General features: G+C 38.9%; 1 protein-coding gene across 2 annotated transcripts in view; it reads left to right on the top strand.

Annotated features, from left to right (window-relative positions):
• Positions 1 to 19,094, top strand: part of SRRM4 (serine/arginine repetitive matrix 4) — a 236,794-nt gene that overhangs the window by 69,986 nt on the left and 147,714 nt on the right. The window lies entirely within an intron of this gene.

Raw genomic sequence — 19,094 nt, forward strand, 5'->3', positions numbered from 1 at the left:
TAGGATTCTTCCAAGGTGCTAAGTAAGTGGAATGAGGATCCAGTAGTTAAATCTAGTTTAGCATTGATTTAATCCTACAAAAAATAATGTTTTCCTAGTGATATAATGATTGATGTATACTCAGTGTACAGCATATAAGCAAGAAGCTCTCAGGGCCAGACAGAGAAGCCCACTCTCGGAGGCAGAGACAGATTCATTCCATATTCCACCTTTGTGCTAGCTGGAGACATTCGGAGGGAGTTAGGGACTGAAGCTCAAGACTTTGAAGGAGACAATAAATGATTTGGACTTTAACTCCTGGCTGCATTTGAGGTGATTAATACGCTGAACTGAAACTAAGGCTGCTCCCAGAAGCCCCCTAAGAAACCTGCTCCCAGAGAACATTATATTTTATAGAAGAACATTACATTTTGGCGCCCAATGTGGGGCCAAGAAGAACATTAAAGATCTCAACTTAGAGGATCATAAAGCTTGAGCTAAAGGGTCCTTGGAGGTCATTTCATTTCATAAATGAGGAAACTGAGGCTGAGAGTTTAAGTAACTTTCCCAGGATCACAGTCAAGAAAGTATCTGAAGCAGAATTTCAATTCAGGTCTTTCTGACTCCAAGTCCAGCCCCCCATCCATTATTTTCTTCAGTATCTTTAACAACTAAAATGGACACTTAGATAATGTAACACCGGGGATCATCATTTCAAAGTTTCATTTCTCAAGAATTGTATTTCATCCAATTTACAATTGTGAAAAATCTAGGTTCCCCAGTTGTAATGACTTGCCCAGGTGGCAAAGAGTTGACCAAGACTTGGTTTCGAATACCCACATCTGATACTAGCTTTGCGACCCTAGAAAAATAGTTTTATCTCTCTGAGCCTCAGTTTCTAATAATAGTCCATGCCATACATGTAAAAGTCATCTTGAAAATCAAGTGAGCAGCCTGTGTAAAGTGTTTTTATAAATGTCGATATGTCAGTTATTATAGTTATCCTAATCATGAGATGTTAAAACTTAAGAATCTCTTAGACACCACCTAGACCAATCTCCTTATATAATAGAATCAGCTAACAATCAATGTGCATTTATTAAACACCAACTATTGCAAAGGACCATCCTAGAGAGACAAAGACAAAAGTGAAAGGGGGCATCTTGGGGATTCTGAGGCCTACGAGTTAGTTGATATGCCCAAGTTAAACAGATAAAAAAGGAACATTTTTGAACTTAGGTCCTTTGATTTCAAACCCAGATCTTTTCTCACTGCCCCAATTTTCATCCTGAGATTTCCCAGGCCTACAAGAGGAATCAGAAGGTCTAACAGTGTGAAACTGCAATATACAGAGTAGCAGCTGTCAAGTCGACAGGCTTTTATTGAATACCTTCTTGTGCCTAGCAATGGTTTGGGGTAGAGGATTGGGAAGGGGACTAAAAGCCTGATACAGATGAATTGGCCAGGGGACAGTGAAACCATGTGTTCATGATAAATGGGCTAAGACTCCAGTGTGATTCAAGGAAGGCCTTTCTCAAGGATAAAGTCCTGACTGCTAATGTCCATCCCTTGGGGACCTCACTAGCTATCCCAGAGTGTTTCCCGGGCCTGAGAGAGGAGATCCATCAGCCATTCAGTATTAAGCATGGGGAGTACTTCAGTTCTTTAATAGGACCATTAGCTGAAAAATAGATGAAACTGCCCAGTGACAGAAGGGCATTGATAACCGAAACAGGAAAGGAGGGGAAACACTCACAGTTATCTTCCACAAGCTCACTGGGCATCTATTTTCCCAAAACACTGTCCAGCAAAAAATGTCCTGAGATGACAGACAACAGTAATTCTCTGGGTGCAACACCCAACTATCTCTTCCCAGAGATAAGGGGAAAAAAGCAGTCATGTAGAACCCAGGTTTCTGGAAGGCAGCAAGCATTTCATATAAAGCTGCTAAGAGTATCCCAGGGCATATATTCCAACACACAGTGATATTTATAAACTCAGACAACAAGGATTAAAATATAAGTGAAATACAAGACTACAGTGTAAGTGCCTGACATAAACCTCTGGCTAAAGCCAGAGAGACAGTATAGACCAGAAGACAGAGAATGGGAATTGGAGGCTGAAAGACTTAGGTTCAAATTTTCTCAGTCACTTACTGTGCAATAGTCATTTAGTATCTTTCTGCCTCAATTTCTTCACTTGTGAAATGGTGTATATTAGAAAATGAATGTTTATATATGAAGCTTATATATGAAGCAATCAGGAATGTTGTGAGGATAGTGTATGAAAAAGACTTGGCAAGCCTTCCAGTACTATGTAAATGTCAGTTGTTATTACCATTGTCCTGTGAGTCCTTAAGTTTTTCTGAGACTATTAGTAATGTCACATCCAAGGCTGACAGTTCTGTTCTTACTCCTAGCCTTTGGTTACTTAATTATTTTCATCAGATTTTTTTGGTGAATGTGTGTATGTGTGTGTGTGTGTGTGTGTGTGTGTGTGTGTGTGTAGAGAGAGAGAGACAGAGACAGAGAGACAGAGAGAGACAAAGAGACAGAGAGACAAAGGGACAGAGAGACAGAAATAGAAAGAGAGAAGAAAGAATGAGGGAGAGAGCTCTTCACAAAACAATTTTTTTCATATATATATACATATATGTATATATTTATATATTTATGAGGTACATTGGATGGAATACTAGTCTCAGAGCTAGAAAGGGACCGGTCTCTCAGCTCACCAATGGCACTTTCAATATTTATCTAGCCCAGAGCTCTACCATATTTTGGCTCTAAGGGTGACAAGACCAGATAATAAAGGTCCAACTATTATAAGAAGGGGACCGATAGGCATAATATAAGCAAAGGAATAACAAATAAAAGATGATGGGGGGAAGGGGGCTTTGGGTCCTGTATTATGCTTTCCTGTTTGTTTGTTGTTTATTTAGTTGTATTGGACTCTTTGTGATCCCATTTTAATGTTTTCTTTGCAGAACGGTTTGCCATTTCCCTCTTCAACTCATGTTACAGATGAGAAAACTTAGGTAAAGAGGGTTATTGACTTATCCAGGGTCACACAGCTATTAAGTGTCTGAGGCCAGATTTGAATTTGGTTCTTTGTGACTCCAGGCTCAGAACTCTATCCCCTGTGCCACGGAACTTCTCCAAAAGTTCCTTGTGCTCAAGAAGCTTATATATCCTCAAGAAACTTATATCCAAAGAGTGTATCTTCAGAGACTAGTAAAAAGTTTTTGTGGTTGTTTAATTGTGTCTGATGCTTTGTGACCCTATTTGAAGTTTTCTTGGCAGAGATATTGGAATGGTTTGCCATTTCCTTCTCCAGATCATTTTACAAATGGGGAAACTGAGCAAGCAAGGTTAAGTGACTTGCCTGTGGTCATGTGGCAATGGGTAACTAAGTACTAAATATATATACACGAGGCTAGATTTGAACTCAGATAATTCTGAGCTGTCTCTGACAGAAATGAAATGAATGCTTCCTTCAAGGATCTGATACTCCATTGGAGATTGGTCCTGAGGACTTCTAAAACTTAAATTTCTATGATTCCATTAGACTGCTTTTCTTTGCCTTCCTCTTCTATCCCAATTTCTCTCCTTGCCATCCAAATTTCTTCTCCATAATAGAAGCATCAAACAGAAACTCAGAGAAGAGCTCCCCTCTATGGTTTGTGGAATAAAGACAAGCCACGGGGAGCCAGTTCTCAATCACCTGACTGATATGAACCTTTCCTAAGGCCATGTGGGAAATCCCACCTCTTCACCTTCACACCTCACCACCCCAACCTGAAGCAATGGATGGCCTGCTGGGTCGTGCTTAGCTCTATGTCAGTCCCAGTTGCCCAAGGTGGAAAGGAGAAGGGAAGCTTGACAGAGATGCATTCCAGACCAAAAACATACACAGCTATAAAACAACAAAAATGATCTGAAAGTCAGGGCCATTACCAGAAAATTGATTTTCCTGCTGAGAACAGAAAATGGAGAACAGAGCTCCTTTGTTGGAGGTGGGGGGTTGCAAGACAGAAGAATAGGAAGGCAGAGAAAGGGAGTTGAGTAGGATGCTTCTGAATGGGAAATGGATTTCTACTATTGGCATTTTTTCCTGTTTCTGTGGTCTCTCCCGTCGCTTGCTGGGTGAATAGATTAAGCCATGCCCTCTATGAAAAATTAGATTTACATGAAGAGATTCCTTTAGCAAAAGGTTAGTTGTAGTATGGAATTTCTTTGTGTATGTGTCTTGAATATGCCAGTCATGTCTGTGTGAAAACAACTGGCATAGATACATCTTGCAAGTGTATCTGATCACTAAAAGATCATAAAATAAAGACAAATCACATATAGGGAGATATTTTCAGGTCGCTTTCATTTATTCTGCAAATATTTTATTTTGCATGTTGTTGTTTAGTCTTGTCCCACTTTCCATGACCTCTTTTGGGGTTTTCTTGGCAAAGATAATGGAATGGCTTGCCATTTCCTTCTTAGATTGATTTTTTTTTTACAGATAAGGAACTGAGGCAAACAACGTTATGTGAGTTGCTCAATATTACACAGCTAGTACATGTCTGAGGTTGGATCTGAATTTGGGGAGCTGAATTTTCCTGACTTCCAGCCCAGTACTCTATTCACTTTACCACCTAGCTGCCATCTTGCGTATACCTAGAGAGTTTTTCCTGTTTTCTCCCCTACTAGAATGTGACTTTCGTGAGAACAGGGCCTTTTTTGGCCTGTTTTTGTATCTTCTTGCTTAGAACAGTTCCTGACACATGGTGAAGCCTTAATCAATATCTATTGACTGTATGGAGGAGTATGACCATAATGGTGAGGGAATTTGAAATTATATCATATAAAAATAAATCATGGGAACTGAGGATGTGAGGTCTAGAAAAAATAAGACTTAGGGGAGATATCAAGCCTGGCTTTAAATGTATGAAGGACTGTTTGAGTGACCTTGGCTTTTTTGAATAAAGAGGAAGGACTGGGAGAAGTACTGGTTTGGGAATCAGAAATCCTGAGTCTTACTCTCAGATATCCAACCTATTAGATGTGGGAGCTCAGATAAGCCTCCTCACTTTCCTGAATCTCAGTTTCTCCTCTATAAAATGAAGAGAATTTTCTGTTTCCTCAATAGTGTTTCATGAACATCAGATGTTGTACTGAATGTGAATTACACTGTAAATTATCTCTTTCGAACAATAATAATGAGTTATTCCTCGTGTAATATATAAACACGAGGAATAACTCATTATTATTGTTAGAGAGAGATTAGCTCGTGAATGTGCTTATTTAGTTCACGTCAGTATGTTTTGATAATGATGATGATCGGTTGGTCGCTTGCCTTCTTTCTCGAAGAGGACCTATATGATGATAATGATGAAGCAACTGGTGGCTCAGTGGATAGAGCACTGGGTCTGGAGTCGGGAAGACCCGAATTCAAACACAACTTCAGACATTTCCCAGCTGTATGATCTTAGCCAAGTCACGTAAGCTCTGATTACCTGACAAAAGGATCCAATGGAAAAGGAAATGGCAAACTATTCCGAATCTTTGCCAGGAAAACCCCATGGACACTTGGTCTATAAGATCACACACGGTCTAACATGGCTGAATAGCTGAACAAATGGAAAATAAAGTGCTAGCTAGGAACTAAAGATATAAAAATGAAAAATGAAGCTGACCCTTCAAAAAAGTTATAATCAACTAAGGAATATAATATATATCTATAAAAGTATAATACACAGCATAGAGACTAAATGTAATAGTATAGGGACTAGCATAATCCTTTATTCCTAGTATGGGGATGTTCCAGATTAGGAAACTCCCTCAACCAATGCATATTGACACCTTCTCTAAAAGCTATTGGCCTTTATGCCCAAAAAGTTATCAAATTGTGCATACCCTTTGATCCAGCAGTGTTTCTATTGGGCTTATATCCCAAAGAAATACTAAAGAAGGGAAAGGGACCTGTATGTGCCAAAATGTTTGTAGCAGCCCTGTTTGTAGTGACTAGAAACTGGAAAATGAATGGATGCCCATCAATTGGAGAATGGGTGAATAAATTGTGGTATATAAATGTTATGGAATATTATTGTTCTGTAAGAAATGACCAGCGGGATGAATACAGAGAGGCTTGGCGAGACCTACATGAACTGATGCTGAGTGAAATGAGCAGAACCAGGAGATCATTATACACTTCGACAACGATATTGTATGAGGACATATTCTGATGGAAGTGGATTTCTTTGACAAAGAGACCTAACTGAGTTTCAATTGATATATGACGGACAGAAGCAGCTACACCCAAAGAAAGAACACTGGGAAACGAATGTGAACTATCTGCATTTTTGTTTTTCTTCCCGGGTTATTTTTACCTTCTGAATCCAATTCTCCCTGTGCAACAAGAGAACTGTTCGGTTCTGCAAACATATATTGTATCTAGGATATACTGCAACATATCTAACATATATAAAACTGCTTGCCATCTAGGGGAGGGGGTGGAGGGAGGGAGGGGAAAAATCGGAACAGAAACAAGTGCAAGGGATAATGTTGTAAAAAAATTACCCTGGCATGGATTCTGTCAATATAAAGTAATTATTAAATAAAATTTAAAAAATAAATAAATAAAAGCTATTGGCTTACAGAATTTCCTGCTGGCTGTGGTTGTCTAGAGAATTGCCCAACACCCAGCTTCTTAAATCATGTTTTTAATCCCATATGGGGTCTCATCACTGAATATGGGGGTCATAAAGTTATGATTTATTATCAGTAAATGGTTGATTTGTATTACTATTATATATATATATCTATGTACCTAGAGTCACGTAAAAATTTCTCGAGTGAAAATGGGTCATGAGTAGAAAAAATTGAAGAAAGCCTGGGCTGTCATAGTGACTTGCCTGAAATCACACAACTAGTATGTTTCAAAAGTAATATTTGAACCCAGATTTTCCTGATTTCATGTCCACCACTCTAATAAAGACCTAGAGGAGGTTTAGACAAAGACAAGTCATGTGATAGAGGACACTTTCAGCTGGAAATATGAGAAGAGTTTCCAAGGAGGAGGGAACAACTAAGCTAGATCTTGAAGGAAAAGCATTTCACTGGCTAGCAATGGGGAGTGAGAGAGATGCAAGCAGAGGGATTGTGGGGGGAGATAATGGGTTGCAAGCAGAGAGGATGATGGTCTGCCCAATCTGTGCAGATAAGAGAGTGTGACTTCTTGACATATCTATTTATGAACATGTTCAACCAAATTCCACAACCTCTTATTAGGTATTAAGTATGTGCCAGGTCCTAGGGATACAAAGACAATTTGTCTCTGCCTTCATGGAACTTATATTCTTAAAAATTAGTATTTTTACAAATCCCTTACCAAAGCTTACATTCTCGAATGAATAAAAAACAAACACATTGCACTTTGTATATGTTAAACACTGTGCTAAATGCAGGGTACACAAATACAAAAATAGACCCTGCCCTCAAGGAGCTTATATATGGTGAGACAACCCAGATAGGACAGTGGTAGCCAAGGAGGAATATTTATTTCTGTGTCGAAAGTCATCAGAGTGAGTGGAGCCTCAGGAATATTGACTAAAATCTCCTTTCCAATGAGAATGCTAATGGCAGAACTGGCAGGTAGCAATGGCAGGCTTGATTCAATAATTTGGCTTTTTCAGAATCAGAAGATTTGGACAGGAGATTGAGAGGTGGCAATAGGGCAATTGGTGAGATGATGGCTGGAATAAAAATTTAAGAACAGGAGGGAGGGAGGGGAAAAATTGGAACAGAAGCGAGTGCAAGGGATAATGTTGTAAAAAAAATTACCCTGGCATGGATTCTGTCAATATAAAGTTATTATTAAATAAAATAAAATAAAAATTTAAGAACAGCTGGAACTTCCTAAACATGGTGGACCATGGGATAATTCATCAATCAGAATAGAGGGATAGGAGTTTGTAACCTTTTAGAAGGGAGCTCGAGAGGAAATTGTTCTGGATCAATATAACATGCATACAGAGAAATAAATACAAAGTTATATGAAGTAATTGCAGGAATGATAGGGTGGGACAATGAGGGAATTAAAGAAAGGTCTTCATGGGTTCTGCTTTGAAAGGACCTAGGGAATCTAAAAGGTAGAAGTGAAATTAGGAGGGATCATGTGCAAAGGAAGGGGAGTCATATGAAAAACATCTGGAAGATAAATGGGAACTATATTTGTAGAGGGCTCTAAATGCCAGCTTGAGATAGTTCCATTTTGTCCTAGAGGCACTAGGGAGCCACTGAAGGCTTAAAATAAATGGGCAATTAAACAAACAAATACATGAATAAATAATGAATGCATAAACAAGCAAATAAATAAATACAAACAAGGGATAGGGGCATAGTCCAGTCTCGCTTTTGAAAATATTGTTTTGGCTGTATAGAAAAAAGGAGGATTAGGAGGAGAGAGAATGGGGACAATTATAATAGCCCAGATAATTGGCCATGAGTGATCATCTACAGGATTATAGATCTGGGGTTAGAAGGGACCTTAAAGACCATCATATTGAACAGAAGAGGAAATTAAGGCTGAGAGGTTAGGTGATTTATTCAGCTAATAACTAGCCAAGACAGGATCTGAATTCATGTTGTTCTGCCTCCAAGACCTGCACTCTCTTTACCATACTACTCAGATGCCTGAACACATCTTCACAACAGGCACCTTTGATTTTCCACCACCCCCATTTTATCCATCCGATAGATAGTGAACCTATAATCAGTAGTTAGGATGTATTGTCCTGAGTAGAGACAGCAGAAAGGAAGCGAGGTGGCATAGTGGATAGAATGCCAGGCTGAAATAAGACACTTACTGAACAAAACACTTTACCCTATTTGCCTCAATTTCCTCATTTGTAAAATGAGATGGAGAAGGAAATGGCAAACCATTCCAGTATCTCTCCAATGGGGTCACAAAGAGTCAAACATAACTGAAATAACTGAACAACATGTGACAACAGAGCTCTCATTATCTCTTTGTACCATGATCCCTACATAATTATCAAAATTATTCATTGAAATTTTAATATCAATTCAAGATAAAACCTCCTAAGCGGGAAATAGAAGCCATTAGGAGGGAATGTGGTTCAGCATTCACTTAAGTAAAGGGAGGATCGGAGCCATATTTTCTGGGTCAACTCCTGGCCCTTCTTTCCTTCCCTTACCACCATAGTGTTGACATTTGATCAAAGAGAAGTGGTGGAGCTGAGAACATGAAGTATCATATAGCAGATGGAGAACTAGCTTTGGTCTTATAAAATTAAAGTTCGAGTTCTACTTCTGCCTTTAGTATGACCTTAGGCAAGTCATATTTTTCCCTAAGACTTAGTTGCCCCCTTTGTTGGACCAGATGGTTTCTAAGGTATCTTCCAACTCTAATGCTTTTCAAATCCATAATGGGTTTTTTTTTTTTTTTGGTTAGTGATTAGGTATTTTGCCTTAATTCTTTCCCTTAGGGCAGAAAAAAAGTGATGTTACCAAACTTTCTGTATCTTAGAGTCTCCATTTGTAAAATGATGGATAGATAGATAAGTAGATAGATGACAGACAGACAGATAGATATGATAGGTAGACAGGATAGATAGATTGACAGACAGACAGGATAGGTAGATAGATAGATAGACAGACAGGAAGGATAGACAGACAGACAGACAGGATAGACAGACAAACAGAATAGATAGACAAATAGGATAGATAAACAGACAGATAGAACAGGATAGATAGACAGACAGACAGACTTTTAGCATAGAAGGGATTTAAAAGATGTTGTAATTCAGTTTCCTCATTTACAAAATGATATTATTTTTTCTAAGAAAACTGAAGCCCAAGGAAAGAGAAGTGACTTTTTTTTAGGTTCAAAAGGAATTTAGAGATAGGCTTAGAATTAGGACCCAGTTCTCCAGTCTCCAAGTTCTGAGAACTTTCTACTACAACAAACTTCTCTTATTCCATAATGTGGAGAGACAAGGGATTGGGAAGGATGAGGAGAAAAGAGAAGGAAACAGAGAGAAAGTAATATTCAGAAGCAGAGATACAGAGAGAACTAGAGATAAAGGGAGGACAAAGAGAGGAAGAAGGAGATAGTAATGGAGAATAAGAGAGAGTGAGAGAGAGAAAGGAAGATAGAATAGGAGAGAGAAATAGGGATACAGAGACAGGCACAGAGAGAGAGAGATAGCACAAAAGGAACATAAAGAAGAGAAACAAGATTTGCAGCAAATTGAGGGATGCTATGGAAATTACTTTTTGAATGGCATTTAATTGGTTTATTAGTATAATTCAGTAGCAGTTTGATTTGATTTAAGCCTCTGATGTGTGAGATCCAACGCCCACCAAGGACATTGCCAGCCTATATAGACACAAACAAACTGCGGATCTGAGAGACACGTAAAGCAAGCATGGGGGTGTGGCAAAAAGGTGGGAGGGGGAGAAGAGGAGAGGGATGCAGAGAGAGCCAGACGGCCTGAGATGGGGATGCTGATAAAGACGGAAAGAATGAGATAGACTGAAGTAGCAAGGGGAGAAGAAAGCTTTCAGAGGCACAAAAAGTAGGAGAAAAACAGAGAAAGAGGAAGAGAAGGAGGGAGGAAAAGAGAAGTAAGAACAGGGGAGGAGAAATCACAGAATTTTAGACTTTCAAAATCATCTAATCCAATTTCTTTACTTAATAGATGGGAAATCTGGGATCCAGAATGGTGAAGAACCAGAAGGACTTTAGAATTCATTTAGGTCTAATCCTTTTTTTCTACAGAGGAGAAACTGAGAGAATGGATTTGTGGTTTGGGAAGTGGTTTATCAAGGTCATGGGAAGTTAATTGTAGAACCCTAACAAGAAAGAAGGCCTCCTTTTGATGCTTTTTTTCCCATTCTCGTATATCGTTTCGAAACAACATGCTGTATTTTATGAACTCAATCATAGAATACTCAAATTCTCTAGGATAACTTATCGCAAGACAAGCCAGGCACCCCCCTGTTCATGTTTCATTGCTATTGCTCCCTAGCTCTCCCTCCCACAGAAAAGACACCTATACATCATGACCTCATTTTCAGTCCTCTCAATGGCATTGCAGATTCCTACAAAAGCCCAAGTCTGTCTTAGCAGGGAGATAACTCAGAGGAGACTGTTTCTGAGATTTGTATTCTTACCATTTGTCACAGAACTGTGACAACTTCGCAGTTGTCACAACTGCAACTTCAGCTAACTTTACCATTGAAAACTCAAAAGAGAGAGAGGAAGGGAGTGATAAGAGAGAAAGAGGAGCAGAAACAAAGAAGATACTCATAGGATAATAGATTTGGAGCTAGTAGGGGGTCTTGCAGACCATCTTGAAGACTCCTTATCTATATATGAGAATATAAAGGCTGGGAGGCATAAAATGACTTGCCCAAGGTCATTCTGGCAGGAAGAGGGAGGACTGAATGGAATATGAGTGGCTAGATAGGCTGTAAGGACATCTGAGGTTTGAATCATCCTGGATATTTTGGACATCACATGTGTAAGTTGGAAGGATCTTAGATATCTCTATGCCATACAAAATTTAGTTTGAAAAAGCTAGGGGTATTTAACCTTGATAAGAGAGATTTGGAGCTAAAAGGGGTTTTTGCAGACCATCTAGTCTTTATCTATCTATGGGAAATTAGAGGCTGGAAAGGATAAAATGACTTGCCCAAGGTCATTCTGGCAGGAAGAGGGAGGACCGAATGGAATATGAGTGGCTAGATAGGCTGTAAGGACATCTGAGGTTTGAATCATCCTGGATATTTTGGACATAACACGTGTAAGTTGGAAGGATCTTAGAGATCTCTAACATTATGCCATACAAAATTTAGTTTGAAAAAGCTAGGGGTATCTAACCTAGATGAGAGATGAGTAGAATGGGAAGGAGTTATAATAGTTATATTCAAATATTGAAAAGACTGTCATTGAAGGTGGTGGATTAATTTTGTTCTGTTTGACCTCAAAGACAAGAATCAAGACCAAGGCTGGAAGTTCTAAAAAAGCAAATTCGTGCTTGAATCAGGAAGAGCTTTCCAACAAGGAGAGTATTGCCAAAGAACAATGGGCTGCCTCAGGAGGCAGTGACCCACCCTACCCAGTGAAGGTCTTTTCATGGAAGCTATATGATACCTCTTGGAAGGATGGATGATATAGGGAAAAATAAGTGACCTCTGAAACTCCTTCCCACTCTGTGACCATGTGATTCTGAAATTCAGTTTCACTGTGGAGGAAACTGGAGTCCAAAGGAGTAAAATTGCTTCAATTCAGTTCAGTTCAACTCAATTAACATTTTATTAATTAATCAGCAAATATTAAATAACTTTTTGTTATTGCTTACTCATTTCAGTCACGTCTGACTTTTCATGATCCCTTTGATGGTTTTCTTGGCGAAGATACTGCAATAGTTTCCCATTTCTTTCTCCAGTTCATTTGATAGATTAGGAAAGTGAGGCTAACAGGGTTAAGTGACTTACCCAGAGTCATACAGCTAATAGATGTCTGAGGCCAAATTTGAGTTCAGGAAGATGAGTCTTCCTCACTCTAGGTCTGACATTCTGTCCAGTGTGCCAGCTAGCTGCCCCTAGTAAGCAACTACAATGTGCTATATGGGATGGGTCCTGTACTACCTCTGACATGAACAATTTCTGTAACTATAGGGGAACCTCTAGATGCTTCAGGTCATTCTTTTAGACTAAATTGGAAAATAGATACTGACTTTCATTGATAAAAGAAATTTCTAAGACCAGTGGCATCCTAGATGTGACAAAAAATTAAAAATAAAAAGAAGGGACAGCTTGGTGGCACAGTGGATAGAGCACCAGCCTTGAAGTCAGGACGACTTGAATTCAAATCTGGTCTCAAACACTTAACAATTTCCTGGCTATGTGACCCTGGGCAAGTCACTTAACCCCAATACCTCAACAACAACAACAACATAAACAAAAAAAGGTTTCAAGCACCATATTAGGCCCTAAGGATTGAAGGCAAAGACTCTAGAAGACTTTACATTCTACTGGAAAAAAAACATACAAGGAAGAACATATTAAATATTTATAAAATATTAATTTGGGAGATATGTAGGTGGAGCACTAATAACTCAAACACCTAATCACCTGCAAAGTTAGTGAACAAGAATCCAAGAGAGATTATAGTAGAGATTGCTGCATCATGGGATGGATTACAGAGGACTTTTGCAACTCAGAGGCTATGGTTTCAAGATACTGTGCTTCTGCCTCATGGACACTTGGTTGAGCGTATTACTGGTTTGTAGTGATCCTGACAACTGCCTGCCCCCTTCACCTCTCCTCTGTCATCTCCTTAAGGAGGGGAATGGTCTCTCCTCACCATTGAATGATCAGGGGGTCCTGGGTGTTCCAGAGTTGTACAGAGCCGTAATCCCTCCACTCCATCCCCAGCTGCAATTACAGAAGCCAAGTCACAGTGGCTGATGTAATAGGATGGGAGCAGTGTCTGAATTTGTACTTAATCCTGATTCCAAGGACCTGTAATTTTCATCAGCGCCTCATGACTTTTTATAGAACTGAAAAATGCGCTCGCGGCTAATGAGCTGTAATTCTGAAGAGCTTCTGCCTTGATTGGGACTAATTATTTTTATAAAGAAAATAATTAACAATCCCGGCAACCTACAGCTGGGGGGGGAAATACCCACCACCCTACCATGAGCCATTAATTAAACCAAGTTGGGTCTGTGGAGCACCTTCCTCCCTTCTGAACCCAGGGAGAAGGAAGTGTGAATAAGGCTAAGATGGACTACAACAAGCTTTTTATTCTTGGCTTCCTGAAACAAAGCTAGACTCTGAGGAGTTTAGCAGTCTCTCTCTCTCTCTCTCTCTCTCTCTCTCTCTCTCTCTATATATATATATATATATATATAGATAGATAGATAGATAGATATATACATACATACATATAGATATAGATAGATAGATAGGTAGATATAAAACCCTACTTCAGGGATCCAGAAAGGTTAAATAATTTACTGTCACACAGAATTTAAAACTAGCTCTTACTACAATAATAGTGTTTTTTTCTGCTATTCAAGGTTGCTCCATCCTAGGCACTTAAGTGGTTAGTATATAAGATTTAGAGTAAAAAGATCAGAATTCAAATTTTGCCCCAGATACTTGCTGTATGACCCAGGCCAGCTGGATTCAATTTCCTCATTTGTAAAATGGATAAGGTTATAGCATCCACACAACAGACTAGTTGTGAGGACTCAGTGAGATAACATGTAAAATGTTAGCTATATAAATGCTAGTCCTTGTCCATGGGATCATTATTCCTGGGGTTATTTTAAATCACCCCGATTTTCTGAAGCCCTAAACACAAACTATATTATAATCTATTCCAACCACTTTTCCCAACTTCTTTATCTTGTGTCCAATCCCTAAGATTGTTGTTGTTTGGTCATTTTTTTTTGGCAAAGATACTAGATTGATTTGCCATTCCCTTCTCCAGCTCATTTTACAGATGAGGAAACTGAGGCAAAAGTGAGTTGCCTAAGGTCACACAGCTAGTAAGTGTCTGAGGCTGAATTTGAATTTGAATTTGTGACTCCAGGATCTATGACCTATTCACTGCTCCTCCCAGTTGCAGAACCCAGGATTACCTCTCTGCCATTGATGATTTCTCCTTGTGAAGACCCACGGTTCCAGAGAAAGAATAGTAGTAGGTAGTAGTAACAATAACCACATTTATATGTTTCTTTATATTCTTTCTTTCCATAGATTATCTAAATTGATTTGATCTTAAGACAGGATTTCAACTGGTACTATCTACTTACTACATCATTCCATGGTGCAGTTATCTCTGTACCAAATAACTAATTAAAGCTGAGACTTTTAACCCCAAGTCCAATATTTATTTCACTGGATCATTAGCCTGCAAAGGGCATGGGGAGCATTTAGATTTCCTAGAGAGACTGTGGCATGTCACCAAAAGGGCTATAGGATGACCCTAAGTGTTATAATATCAACCAATCAGAAGGTGGTATCTGAGGTGAGAATTCATATCTTAATATTTTATAATACCAAGTTATAGGGTTGGTCTTCACTCACTGTAGCCCACCACTCTATCCTTTCCCTTTTTTGTTAGCTCATTTTACAGATGAGGAAACTGAGGCAAAAGTGCTCCCTTCTGAGTGCTCCCTTCTGAGTTGAATCTCATTTCCTTAAGCAGTTGTATCTTAAACTTGACCCAGTAACTACAGAAGCAGCTGGTCAGGGATTATTGAAGGAAAAATGGCTCTCATACCACCACAAACAGGGAAATAAAATTATCGATAAAGGATTATAATTTAAAACCTTTGAACACTATTTTTTTTTTGCTGAGGCAATTGAGGTTAAGTGACTTGCCCAGGGTCACACAGCTAGAAAGTATTTAGTGTCAGAGACCAGATTTGAACTCAGGTCCTCCTGACTTCAGGACTGATACTCTATTCACTGAGCCACATAGGTGCCCCCTATCTTTCAACACTATTGTTCCAGCACAGCATGGTGAATTCCCTCTTTCAAAAAATGGGGCAGGGAGTGATTGCCATTGCTGGATAGGATGAATCAATCAATTGTCCTAGGATCCCACTCACCATCTCTGGGTCTCCTAACACCAAAATGGCCTTCCCTGATACTGCCTGTATTCGAACATAAGCTCCTTGGAAACAAAGACAGCCTTGCTTTTTTTTTTTTTTTCATTTGCATCCCTAGTGCTTAACATAGTATGTGGAGCCTTGCAAGTACTTCATTCATTCATTCATCTTTCACTTTTCTCATCGCTATGAGGTGATAGCAAACTAATCTAATAAACTAACAACATATTGGGGAAGTTATCATATTAACCTTTTGAGATGGGCAAATGACCTCTCTAAATGTCAGTTTCCTCATCTATAAACAATAATAATAATCCTTTAGTACTGACATCAGAGGATTGTTGTGAGGCTGAAATGATAAAATGAGCTTTAAGAAATGCTTTGCAAGCCAATGTGAGTGGCAGTTTTTATGTGTATATTACAAGAGACTTTCTGGATATTAACATTTATCCCAAAGGAACAATGACAATGATGGAATCGGAGACATCATGGCAGCCAGTGATGGGAGATATCAATGGGTGGGGCCTTAGACCCTACTATGATTCCCCCTACTATTATGGAATATTGTGTTCTAGAATTTAGAAAGGACATTGATAAGTTAGAGTATGTCCAGAGCTGAGTGACCTGAGAAGAGTTTTGAGATAATCATCATCATAGATAGCAATCGTATATCATTTTAAGCTTTTCAAAGTGCTTTACAAATGTTGTATCATTTATCCTCACAACCACCCTGAGAAGTGGAGACTGTTATTAGGCTACTGAGTCAGAACCCAGACTTGCACATGTCTGAATCAGACTCAGAACTGACATCTCTTATCTGTTGCTCCATCCGCTGCTCCAGCTAGATGCCACATGAGAACCAATTGAAGGAATGGGGTGTTTAACCTGGAGAAGGGAAGACTGAAAGGGCATAATAGCCGCCTTTAAGTGTTTAACGTCATGGGGGAGATGAATGAGAATTATTCTATTGGACCCTAGGGAGGAAAGTAGGAGCATTTGATGGAAGCTTCAGAGAGGCAGATTTAGATTTAATATTGGAGGAAAGGGAGAAGGACTTCAAAATTAGACTATTCAAAAAAAATGGAATGGGATGTCTTAGAATGTGGTAGATTATCCATCACTTTCTTTCATATGCTGGGAGTGTATATGTGTATTGTGTGTGGAGGGTATATTTTTTGGGAGGGAGATCATTGTTCAGGTGCGGAGTGGATTAGATGGCCTGGGAGGTCCTTTCAGATTCAGACTTGTGACAATATCCACTGATTTTTCTTTCTGTTCATTTTCTTTTGCTTCTAGTCAGATGCATAGGGTCTCCATTTTTAGAAGGTCATATTGTTATCCTGTTTTGGAAAAGAAAACTAACAAGCAGAAATCACCCTGGGAGTAATAACATATACCTCTTCCCTCATGGAAAGGACCCTGTTGGGAGCCACTGTAGGTTCTGCTCCTATTAGTTTATTTCACGAGACAGACTATCGCTGCACTTTTCGCTGAGTCTGAGGACGCCGAACAGAAAAATGATTGATTTCGAAGACAGGCTTCCTCCATCCCCAATACTTTCTCACAGCCCCTCTCTTCTCATTTTCTTCTCTCCCTTGATAATAATGGATAGCTAGTTAGTGTTTCACATGTATTATTTCATTTGATCCCCACAATAATTCTGTGAGGCGATATTATTCCAGGATCACAAATCAGGAAGTTGAGGCTCAGTGACTTCCCCAAAGTCTCTTGACTCCTGTTGGGAAGAAAGATTAGATTTATTCCTCTTGGCACTATGGAGCAGCAAGTTATAGGGGGAAAGGTTTCAGCTCACCCAAGTATTTCCAATAATATAATGAGTTACCCTGTTGAGCTCCAAATCACTAAGGGTCTTCAAGATGGCCAGTTGTTGAGTAGCTTATCCAGAATATCCCTAAGTTTGTGTGATTTAGATTCGATTCGGGGTTCCTTTCAGCTAGGAAATTATGTGACTCTGTAAATGCACATGATATTAATGACTAATGTATATTAATTGGAAGGCATCAATGTTGGAGTGAGGGAAAATGGCCAAAAAGGAGATGGAAGATAGACTGTGGGTATGACCTGTATGTATTCCCTGATACAGTGTCTGTCTGTCTCTGTCTCTCCATCTCTCACTATTTATTTATTTATTGGCGCACTTTCTCTATTACATGGGTATTGGGTGACAGACAAGCTCTTCTCCATGAGCACCTGAACCAATATGCCCTGAACACCTATTTGGCATGGTGTTGCTGAGTCTAATTAAATCCCATGCCTCGTTGAGAGCATGTCACCGTGGCAACAGTGGTTGTTATTGTTGTGTGGTTGTATTTTCTTAAACATAGTGGCAGGTGCTGCCTCATTTAAAAAGAAGGGACAAGATGAAGGGGAATTGGACCGGGGAAGGGCCGAGAATCACCTTGTGTATCCAGCTATTGCTGAGTGGGTGCGTGTGTATGTGTATATTTAAATAGAGTTAAATCTTATGAGGAAAATACTAGTTCTCAAATAAAGACTATTTTAAAAGAAATATAACATATATTTGTGAGTGAATGCATATAAAAATGGATATACATATATAGTATATAGAATACATGTGTATATATACACATACATTTTAAATACATTTGTATATATACTAAATACATTTAGTATAACTATACTATAAATTATATATAATATATTCTAAACATATTCATGTACATATATGTGTATATGTATACAGATATATATTCTAAATATAAATATTTCTTTCTTTCTTCATACACATACATATAGAGTTGCAAAATTACTTGGGTTGCTGAAGAGTTAAATGACTTGTCAGAGGTTACACACCTAATATGTATCAGAAACAGATTTTACAACCAGCTTTTCTTCCTTCCTTCCTTCCTTTCTTCCTTCCTTCCTTCCCTCCTTTCTTTCTTCTTTTTCTTTCAATTTCTTTCATTTCTTTTCCTTTCTTCTTTCTTTCTTCCTTCTTTCCCTTTTCTTCTTTCCTTTTTTCCCTCCTTCCTTCCTTTCTTCCTTTCTTCCTTCCTTCCTCCCTTCCTTCCTCCCTCCCTCTCTTTCTTTCTTTCTTCCTTTCTTCCTTCCTTCCTTCCTTCTTTCCTTCCTTCCTTCTTTATTTCTTATTTCTTTCTTCCTTCTTTCTGTCCTTCTTTCCTCCTCTTTTCTTCCTTCCTTCTTTCCTTCTTCTTCCCATCCCCCTCCTTCTCTTCCATCTCATCCTCTTCCTTCCTTTCCTTCTTCTCTTCTTTCTCTTCCTTCTCCTCTTTCCTTTTTCTTCATCATCATCATCAATAAGATTTATATAAGGCTTACCATGTACCAGGTATTATATAAAGCATTTCTCAATTATTATCTCATTTGATTCTAACAACCACTTTGAGAGGTATTGGAGGATGTTATTATTCTTCTTGCTATTTTATAGATGAGGAAACTGAGGCCCCCAGAGGTTAAATGATTTTCC

This window comes from Antechinus flavipes, chromosome 1 (assembly GCF_016432865.1).
Source record: "Antechinus flavipes isolate AdamAnt ecotype Samford, QLD, Australia chromosome 1, AdamAnt_v2, whole genome shotgun sequence".
Taxonomy (NCBI): Eukaryota; Metazoa; Chordata; class Mammalia; order Dasyuromorphia; family Dasyuridae; genus Antechinus; species Antechinus flavipes.